The sequence below is a fragment of the Cryptomeria japonica genome, chromosome 11 (genome assembly GCF_030272615.1).
Source record: "Cryptomeria japonica chromosome 11, Sugi_1.0, whole genome shotgun sequence".
NCBI classification, from domain to species: Eukaryota; Viridiplantae; Streptophyta; class Pinopsida; order Cupressales; family Cupressaceae; genus Cryptomeria; species Cryptomeria japonica.
This window is the reverse complement of record NC_081415.1, coordinates 265,750,028-265,760,896: the sequence shown is the minus strand read 5'-3', so window position 1 is coordinate 265,760,896 and position 10,869 is coordinate 265,750,028.

Here is a 10,869-nt window from a genome sequence, read left to right as displayed (position 1 = left end):
GGAAATGATTGGATAGAATATTGTTAACACAAAGTGACAAATTTTTGTCCCGATCCAACTCTGCTACTGCTCGATTCTTCTCATCATTGAACTCTTGTTTCCACTGTTCCAATGATACTAACTCACCATTACTATAAAAAGAGGGCACCCTAGGGGTATTCCCATCGTCCAGCCTCTGATGCTCTTTCCTTAATTGATTTGCCAATTCATCATGGGACTTCAAGTGAGCCTCAGCTTCAATTTTCTCACCTGGATTCATCAGACTCCAACCGAGACCTGAGCCTTTCATGCTCTTTCATAGCTTTGACTGTTCCAGTGTATGTCTTCCAATAGATTTCTGCAACTTGCATCATACTATTGAATCTATGGTCAACGACCTCGAGAAATAACTTATCCATCTTTTGTTGTTCCTTTTTTAGTTGCCGAGATGTCTTTTCCACCCTGTTCCTCCAATACATAGTGTTTTTCAAGGCATCCATGGCATCTCTATCAACACCATATGTCATCCCTATTTGACTGATACCTGTATCAATCTGAAGCAATCTTGCTTCTAGCCTCTGTTTTTCTTCATCAGTTTTCTCATATAGGCTTTTGTATGTACAATTTTCTCGAACCAGAAACTCTATTTGATCTTGGTTCAGTTTAGTGACATCCAAATTTAGTTTGGCAGTTGTTCTAGGGTTAGTCTTTACAACCTGCTGCACCATCAAATGTCCAAAAGCTTCTTCTATATCAACCAATATAGGTCTTTTATCTTTGGGATAGATAGCCCAATGTAGAAGAACCTTATGATCTGGATCATATCCTGATCCTCTAAAGAGTTTATCAATCTCTTTTGGCATCATTTGCCTACTTGGGTCCTATTTCTTGAGGAATCCATCAAACAACAAGGCAGAGTTCATGTCCCATCCAGAGTATAATAGCACACTAGCTTCCTTAAGCAACTGTCTTCCCTTCTCTAGTGTCATTTCTCTCATCAAAAGATCCATCTCCTCTTGTAACTTTTGAAGTTGTTGCTCTTCTTCACTATTTCTCATGTTATTCCTAATTTGAGATCCTTTATGTTGATAGAGGAATGCGGTGAACTCCTTGGAAGCAATGAAATCCTCATGCTCCAGGAATTTGATGTCAACCACTTCTCGGACATTCAGTTGTCCTGTTGCCAAGTCTATCGGTGTATCCTCTACATAACCAAGGGGTAATCCTCTTGAGGAATGAATGGAATGATGCCAGATGTGGAAGAAGGAGACATATGAGCCAAAGGCTCTGTATTCCTAATAGTATCAATGTAATCCATAAAAACATGAGGCGAGACTCCCTCAAGTATTTCCAATTCATGCTCCACAAGTTTGTTGGCCAACTCCAAGGGGTCTTCAATCTTTTTTAGCACGTTCTCATCCATTTTCCTTCTATAAAGCTTCCATTTATAAGCCTACATTGCTTTCTCAAACTTTATTTGCTTCACTCTGGCCTCTTCTCTGCCAATGTTCTTAATGAGGTCATTCGATAGGTAAGATTTATGCTCTCCAGCCTTCAGCTTTTGTGATGACTGGGCTATCCTTATGTATCCTTCAGGACCGAAATTGGGCCTTGGATCCCCCATAGCCATGCCATAATAATCCAATTTTGTCTGCAGCAGGCCATAACTCTTTGAACTTTGCATAATAAAATATAAAAATACTATCAACCCAGGTACAATTGATTGTTTTCCATGGCTTCTCAAATGTTCTGTACTCACTATTGACAGTTGCCTCACAATTTCTAGAGAAGCCACTCTATTAGGGACTGTAAGTGGTAGTAAGTATGGTCTCTCGTTGAACCCATATACCCTGAATTGTGTGCAGTCTGAAAAACAATACCAATCTCCCTAATTGTGTTCAATTGAGGGATCTTCAGTGAAATCTTTTGGTCTTAGGAATCTTTGAACCTCTAGTGCAAGGGAATGATCGCACGGGCATCCCAACAGTCTATATAATGGCTTGACAAAGAACTCCTCAAAATGCCAATATTGATTATTCACATACCTCTGGTCCCATGAAGAAACTCATAGTTGCACTGGTTTTCTCATTCCAGCATTGTCATATGTCTTGACAAATAACTCTTTTGGCCATAACCCTTCATCTTGTCCCACATACAATAGCATATGCATAAGTAAGGAATAATGCTTGAAATGAACATTGATGACAGCCCCCTTTAACTTTTCTAACCCATGATTCAAAACCTCAACCAAATAAGCAAAAAAATCAAAGAAGTGGGGGTCCTTAGACTGCAAATCGGCACAAATGACCATGGCTGCAATATCCATCAAAGGATGGGCTTTTACCCCTAACACTTGGGCAACACAGTAATAGGTATACTTGAAATATGGATGGAAAGAGTTGACATCATAGGGAGCTTTGTCATCCTGACCTAGTGGCACTAAGGACCCTGCATTCTTAGGTCTATGTATAGGGAGTCTCCACATTTTGTAAATGTGCTCTAGGTTAAAATATTCACTTGTTAACTTCTTGAGGTCAATCAATTCTTCAAATCCCCAATCTAACTCGAACATGGTGTCAATAACCTCCTTTGTGATTGCAAGAATTGGCTCACACATGTAGTTATATATGATCTTGGTTTGAGGGTCATAATTGTTTGCCAATGCCTTCATGAGCTCCACATTCACAAATACATTTGCCACAACTAACCTTCCTAAGTTCAATCACCATGAATTGTTGATAGGCTAAGGGGCAACTCTTCTATTGTACCCGTATATGAATAATTCATACCCTCTCATCTCTGTCCATATGTCTCCAAGATCCTCAAACCGGTCCTCCAAGCCTTCCTCATTAGCTCTAATCTTCTTGGACCTCAAACTGGATGATGGGCACTAGTCAATTAGGTCCTGGGCCAAAGAACACCCTTCCCTTTTCTATCTTTTAGGTTCTTTTCCCTTTCCGGTCTTATTAGTTTTATATGATGATTCCATTTGAATTTTGTAAAAGAGGTCTGTGTGCAAACAACTTACTTGGAATTACTGAGCTTTATTTGTGAATTCACCCAATTCCTGCTTTCAGTTCATCACCTGTGAATTCCTTAATGTTGTGCCCTTTGATGGTTGATCCACTACTTATGGCATATTTAATCAGTTAGTAATTGCGCTTTGGACAACGGTCACTCGGGCACATGTTTGAATTTAATGGCGATGTGACCTTCCCTGGGATTTGTTTATGATTTTCACGGCAATCAATAGTCATTTTGATGAGGATATGTCTTTTGATCATTTTTTTCTTTAGTCCATCGATCTCTTTGTTTCTATCGACAATACTTTTGTTTCAAATATTACTTCGATCAAGTATTTTTTCCCTTCATCAAAATATTGTATTCGGTCAGTATGGTTGTCTCCTCATCGAAACATATTTGATATCCATCAGGTCTTATGTCAAAGAAACCTTGGGCTTTGGTGTCCTCCTTTATTTTTCCATCGAAATACTTGTTTCATCAATATCACTATGCCCTGTCGATGAATGGGTCTATTATCTCACTGAAGCTTTTCTTTATTTTCCCTTATCGTTCTTCACCAATAAAGTTACATCAACAAAACCATGCATATCAAGAACATGCCTTTTAACCTCCTTGAAACCTATATCCTCATTGATATCTTTTATCGATGTAGCTTACTTTTTTCTGATCGATATTATTCTTTCGATGAAAACACTCCTTTTGGTGGGTCCTTTTTATGTTGCACCAATAGTATTATTTCCTTGAGAACTTTTCCTGTCGATGAAGACCCTCTCTACTTTCTTTGATATCTTTTTTTGATGAATTTATTATCTTCAGTGAGTCCTTTTGACATTTCCTTCCTTCAATGGCTCTTTTATATCGATGATAATTATTTTTTGTTTTATAAAAATGATCATCGTTGGAATGACAATGAATACCAAGCTTTCAACCAACGGCTTCTTTGACAATTGGCAAAGTCCATTGGATTGTCGAATTTCCGATGGGCATGGCATCATTGACCAATCTAACGCTGAGTTTTCGATGGTGGATTTTGTCGACACTCTGATGAAAATTCGTTGAAAATCCGACAAATGGCCGTCGGAAATCAGCTCCGAATGTACTAGTGGGCAGGGTTGCATGACCACCAAATCCCTATCAAAATCTCTAAAATTTATTATTTTTCGATGAATTTATTATCTTCGGTGAGTCCTTTTGACATTTCCTTCCTTCAATGGCTCTTTTATATCGATGATAATTATTTTTTGTTTTATAAAAATGATCATCGTTGGAATGACAATGAATACCAAGCTTTCAACCAATGGCTTCTTTAACCATTGGTAAAGTCCATTGGATTGTCAAATTTCCGATGGGCATGGCATCGTTGACCAATCTGACGCTGAGTTTTCGATGGTGGATTTTGTCGACACTCTGATGAAAATTCATTGAAAATACGATAAATGGCCGTCGGAAATCAGCTCCGAATGTACTAGTGGGCAGGGCTGCATGACCACCAAATCCCTATCAAAATCTCTAACTTTTATGATAAAAGTATTTATATTTTGTTTAAGTATTTTTGTCTAGACACTTTCTCTGCCTCTCTGCATATGTCTCATGCCTATGAAAAATCTCTCACTATTAAATTTTATGAGACAACCATGGGAGTTGATAGAGTTTTCTACAAACTAGACAAACTTGATGATTTTAAACAAGATGCGATGGTCTAGAATTATTGTGTTGAAGGTGGGGTGATGAGATTTATGGAGAACTTTCATAGCCATGATGAGAAGCTTTGTGCTCAATTTACAGCTTCCTGGAGTAACAAAAGGGTTATAGTTGGAGGAATCTCTTTTGATGTCTCGGATGAAATCATTGCTTAGGCAACGGGCCTTTCTCTAGATGGTCGAAGGTGGAAAAGGGATAGCCACGTCACCAATAGTGAGGACCTAAATAATTTTTTTAGGGGAAAAGAAGAAACAATTGAAATACAAGGAGGGTTCTCTAGGGAGGAGCTCAAACACCCGTGGAACTAGATTTGTTTGATGATCATGAAGTACTTCACTCTCGAGGGCCATTAAAAGTTATTCTACTACTACCACTTGCCCTTGTTGAACTATTTTTGAAACAATGATTTACTTTGTTTTCCCTTCTTTCTATTGCAATCCATGGAAAATTCTATAAAGGAATCCCTTGACCCTAAGAATATGGATAAGCCTCTCATCCCCCTTCATCAGGGCCTTATCTACATGCTTTATAATTTTCACCTGTCTCTTTTGTCCCCCAGGAATTTCATGTTCATTCAACCCTCATTCCTTGACTCTCATCCCCTAGCAGCCTTTGCTAGGAATTTGGGCCCCTCCACTTTGTTTCATCTTTTTGTTGAAGCTTTTCCTTCCCCCCAGTTTCCCTCATCCTCTATTTCTATTTCTAAGCTCGCTCCCCACACCTTCCCCTTTCGTTGATCGAGAAGGATAAGAAACCTATTTCTTACAAGGGAAAATGAAAGTCTCCTGGGAAGCATAAAAGAATTATCCTCTATAATTCTTCATCTAATGAGATGGAAGAGGAAAATCCTACTCCTGAAGTGGAGGGTAGAAGGAGGTCTTGGAGGCTCACCTCCAAGGGCTCTATTGAGAAGAAGGGAAAACCCCAAAATACTACAGAATCTGAGGATGATCTCAACGAAAGCAAGGATGATGGAAATCTAAAGGATTTGGTGAGAAAAGAGACAACCAAGGCCTCTATGGATGCAATGGATGTGGTGACCTCTTGGCCCCCTATGGATATTAAGAATTTGAATTCTGACAATGAGGAAACTGTTGGAAAAATTGACCTTGTGGACCCAGACGAGATTATGGAAAAATCGACCTTGTTATTTTTAATTTATTAATATAAATAAAATTTTCATATTTATATTATATGTGTAATTTGATATAACAATTTCTTAAATTGGATAAAAGTGACAACATTGAGTTTTTACCCATTTTTTCTTTTAAATAATGCTAGAAAATTTGTCTACATGTTTGTTTGTTTTTCCGTTCTAGTTTAATTAGGCTCACTTATTTATTTCATTTTGGGGTTAATTGACTTGTTTGAAGTGTCATGTGCCATTTGCATGCTTTGTGTTTAGATAGAACCCTAAAGATGATAACAAAAGTATCTGAACTCCCATTGATTGGGCGTTAGGTGTAAGAGAAATTGTTATCATCTTCTTTTTAGATAGAAGGGTTTGCCTTCCTGAGAAGCCCAAAAGGTCGGGTGAGAGGGGAAAAACCCAAGATATACTTCTTTTGCCCACTATATAAATTAATACATTAGGCGAAAGCCGCGACAACCTAGTGATGTGTATCTACATCGACAATTTTCCCCCAGTATCCACACTTGTGTGAGATGAGTAAAAATCCTCTTGAGGAATAGGAATGGGCTCTTAAATGAACCGTTGCTGCATGGGTAGACACTAGGTACTGTTGAAGTTCCCCCACTAGACACCTTAAAGTAGTAGCCCACCCTTATAGTTGTCTGAACATCACGATAATTTTAGTGCAAGGGGATAGCTGGTTTTCCCCCCAAGATACTCACCATAAGGCTCCTGTGAGATGAGGCAGAAATCCTTGACTTAGCATGAGCTACTTGTAGATTTTTGTGGAGAGGGTGATAGGGTCATCCTTCCAGTCTTGGAGGTCCTTAGTTGTCCTCTCATGAAAAAGGCAAAATTAGTGAATACACCCGTCAAGGTGTCCCTACACTTGAGTTGATGGAGATTCTAGGTTGTTGGTTGAAGTTATCGCCATGAGAACATTGAACTTAGGATAAGAAACTATTTGATGTGTTTTAGATTGTGTTTAAACCCATGAAAATAGGGCTGAATTTGGCCTATGAACATACACATTGACGTTAATTTGTATACTATCACTAGTTGTTACAACCATTGTGTCTTCTTGTTTGTGATGTTTGATCTGAATGGCTAAAAGAAAATTTATGTATATATGTACATGTATGTGTGTATGTGTGTATGCATGCATGTGTGTATGACTACATGTGTGTATGTGTATGTGCACGTATATGTGTATTTGTGTGTATGTGTATATGTTTGTGCATGTATGTGTGTGTATATTTATGTGTGTATGTGTGTGTGTACATGTTTGTATTTATGTGTGAGTGTACATGTATGTGTGTATGTGTATGTGTATGTGTATGTGCATGTGCATGTGCATGTGCATGTGTATGTGTATGTGTATGTGTATGTGTATGTGTATGTGTATGTGTATGTGTATGTGTATGTGTTTGTGTATGTGTGTGTGTATGTGTGTGTTTATGTGTGTGTGTATGTGTGTGTGTATGTGTGAGTGTATGTGTGAGTATATATGTGATTTAATGTGTATGTGTGTGTATGTATGTGTGTATGTGTATGTATGTATGTGTATGTATGTATGTGTATATGTGTATGTGTGAGTGTATGTGTATGAGTATGTGTATTTATATATGTATGTATATGTGTGTGTGAGTATGTGTGTATGTGTGTGTAGATGCATGTAATATGTATGTAGATGTATGTATAAATGTATGCATGTGTAGATGTATGTGTAGATGTAGATGTATGTACGTATATGCATGCATGCATGTATGTATGTATGTATGTATGTATGTGGTGTAGGAGAACCTCATAAAAAAGCTATTCATGACCCTTAGGATGAAGAATAGGACCGTTAGGATGTGTTAGAGTGTCTTGTGTTTCACGTACACAAATAAACCCCACCATGTAAGCCCATGTCACCAATTAGGCAATTTGAGAAGCCAATTGGGACACTGTGATAAAGAGGGGTAGTAGATGGTTTAGATTCATGTTTAATAGGTTTTATACATGTTTTGTGTGTGTTTGGTCAGTCCATGTGTGTGGATCCCAACCTTAGGAAGTATGACAACTTTGTGAACAAAATTACAAAAATGCAACTTTTGAGTGCAAAAGTGCAACTTTTTGTAATTCGGTTGGGGAAGCCTTTCAATGGATCCAACCTAATCCAAATTCAATGGTAAACTATTGGAGAGTTGTATAATCCTTGTGGTCTCTATTCCCAAGGTTGCTGTTGATTGGAGTTGGAGTTTTGAGAATCAATTATATTCAAAATACCTTAGTTTTCCTAGAAATTCTGAGTTTGTAGGTGTTGTATGTGACTATACAGACTAGGTTGAAGCCCACAATCCATGGAGTAGATAGGAGGATGAACTAGTTTTCTTTTGGTGGTGTTTTGAGGTCTTAATTGTTCGGGAGTAGAGAGAAACCTTCATTCTACTGACTGTAACCCAAAAATTTAGGGTTTGGAGAGGGTTTTGAACCAAAATGGCTTTATCTTGCACTTCGGTTCATTAGAAGACTCTTCCTTTGAAGGGATGCAGGATAAGCCTTTTTATTTTAGTGTTTTCATGTTTTGTTGCAGGGAATATTTTGTTGTATGGAGAAATGAACAGATTTAGGTAGGCATCTCTATGTGACTACCTAGGACAAGTTTTAGGATAGTCATCATAAATTGTCTTAGCGAAAGATTCCAGGCATGCAACCCTAGAATTAGAATTTTCTCACTACTCCCCACATGCCAATTAAGGTGATTCTTCATTTGGTCTACTGGTAGAGGTAGTTTCTTTGGAAAATAGGGCTAATTGCCTCTATTTGGTCTCTTAGCCTCTAAAGGAAAAAACCTTATATTTACAAATCTGACCAAATTTTTTTGGAATCTATATATCTTCCAAAAGGGTGTCTGAAATGATAAGTTTTTTGTATGGGTGTGTCGAATATTTTTGAGTTAAGGCCAAAACACCAGTCTAGGAGGGCTACTAGCCAGAGGGTAGGTTTACAAAGGAGGTAAAAGGATTTGATGCCCAAGATCAAAACCATTGTTTTAAAGAGATCTTAGATGTTGTGTGTTGACCAAATACAAAATCCCCACGAGTGGGGCTCACTGGTAAAGCCTGTTAGAAGAGTTGAAGCCTTTTATTCATCTTACCGGTAAAGCCTGTTTGAAGAGTTGAAGCTTGTTACTCATCTTGAGTAGGCCTAAGACTAGGGAATGTGTGTGTAGTTTTATCCAAGGTGTAGAGTCCTTCCTTGTAGGGCCCTTGTGAGTGGTTGAAGGGTCACTAGCCTAACCTGATTTGGGCTTGCTATTAGGAGTTTTGGGTAGGCGTCTACAAAATTCTAAGCCCATGTGTAGTACTGGCAGTCCTTGCACCCAAGAAAGAAGGAACTTAGAGGATTTGTACAGACTCAAGAGCCATCAACAAGATAACCATTAGGTATAGGTTCCCAATCTCTATAATAGAGGATTTTCTTGATTGCTTAGGGAGTGCTAAATATTTTACAAAAATGGATCTAAAAAGTGGATGCCATCATATTAGAATAAGGCTAGGGGATGAATAGAAAACAACCTTTAAAACTAATGAGGGGTTGTGTGAATGGAAAGTCATACCATTTGGGTTGTCCAACACACTTAGTACCTTTATGAGGTTAATGAATGAAGTCTTGGTGGAATTCATAGGAAAATTTGTCATAGTATACTTAGATGATATCTTGATCTTCAATCACACAAGGGAAGAGCACCTCAAACACATAGACATGGTTCTCAAGAGGTAACATGAAGATAAAATAATGATCAATTTGGAGAAGTGTTTGTTCATGCAGGAAGAGATCATCTACTTGGGTTTTGTAATCTCACAAGGTGATTTGAAAAATGGATCAAGAGAAGGTAAGTGCTATATTGTCTTGGCCTACACCTAGAACTATGAATGATGTCCAAATTTTCCATGATTTAGCAACTTTTTATAGGAAGTTCATAAGAGGATTTAGTCATGTTTGTGCACCCATGCTTGACACCATCAAGGGAGGACAAAAGTTCAGTTTTCGTTGGACCAAAGAGGAAGATGATTCATTTGAGACATTGAAGAAGAAGGTTGCAGAACAACAAGTCCTTGCCTTACCAAAATTCAACAAGATATTTCAAGTGGAATGTGATGCAAGCCACATGGCCATTGGAGCAGTACTCAGTCAGGAAGTAAGGCCTATTGCTTTTTTCAGTGAAAAGCTAAATGATGCTAAGAAAGGATACTCATCTTATGACTTGGAGATGTATGCTCTAGTACAGTCCTTGAAGAAGTGGAGGCACTATTTATTGCCTAAGGAGTTCATAGTGCTTACTGATAATCAGGCACTCAATTTCATAAATAGTCAAGAGAAGCTTAATCACCAACATATGAAGTGGGTAGAGACCCTACAAGACTTTACATTTACCCTCAAACACAAGAAGGGAGTCAAGAACAAAGTTGATGATGTTTTGAGGAGAAGAGTCTTGATTGTAAACCAAATCAAAATGGAGAGTGTTGGTATTAATTCCTTGAAGAATATGTATGTTGCTGATGAAGATTTTGGAGAAATATACAAGGTAAGTGAAACTTTGAGTGACCAGTATCATATTGAGTTTTCTGAGTTTCTGATACAAGATGGATTGTTCAAAGGAGTGCAGTTGTGTATTCCTCAATGTTCCATGAGGTTGAATATTATTAGGGAGAACCATTGTGGAGATATGGCACGTCATTTCGGTCTTGACAAGACCCTAGACCTTGTGAAGAGACATTATTTTTGGCCTAAATTGTAGGAAGATGTGAGAAATTTTGTGGAAACATGTGTCATATGTCAGAAAGCCAAGGGGAAGTCTACAAATGCAGGTTTATATCAGCCTTTACCCATTCCTTCTAGGCCATGGGAGAGCATAAGTATGGACTTTGTCTTGGGTTTGCCTAGAACAAGGAGAGGATTTGATAGTGTCTTTGTAGTAGTGGATAGGTTTAGTAAAATGGCTCATTTCTTGCAATGTAAGACTTCTTGTGATGCATCATATGTTG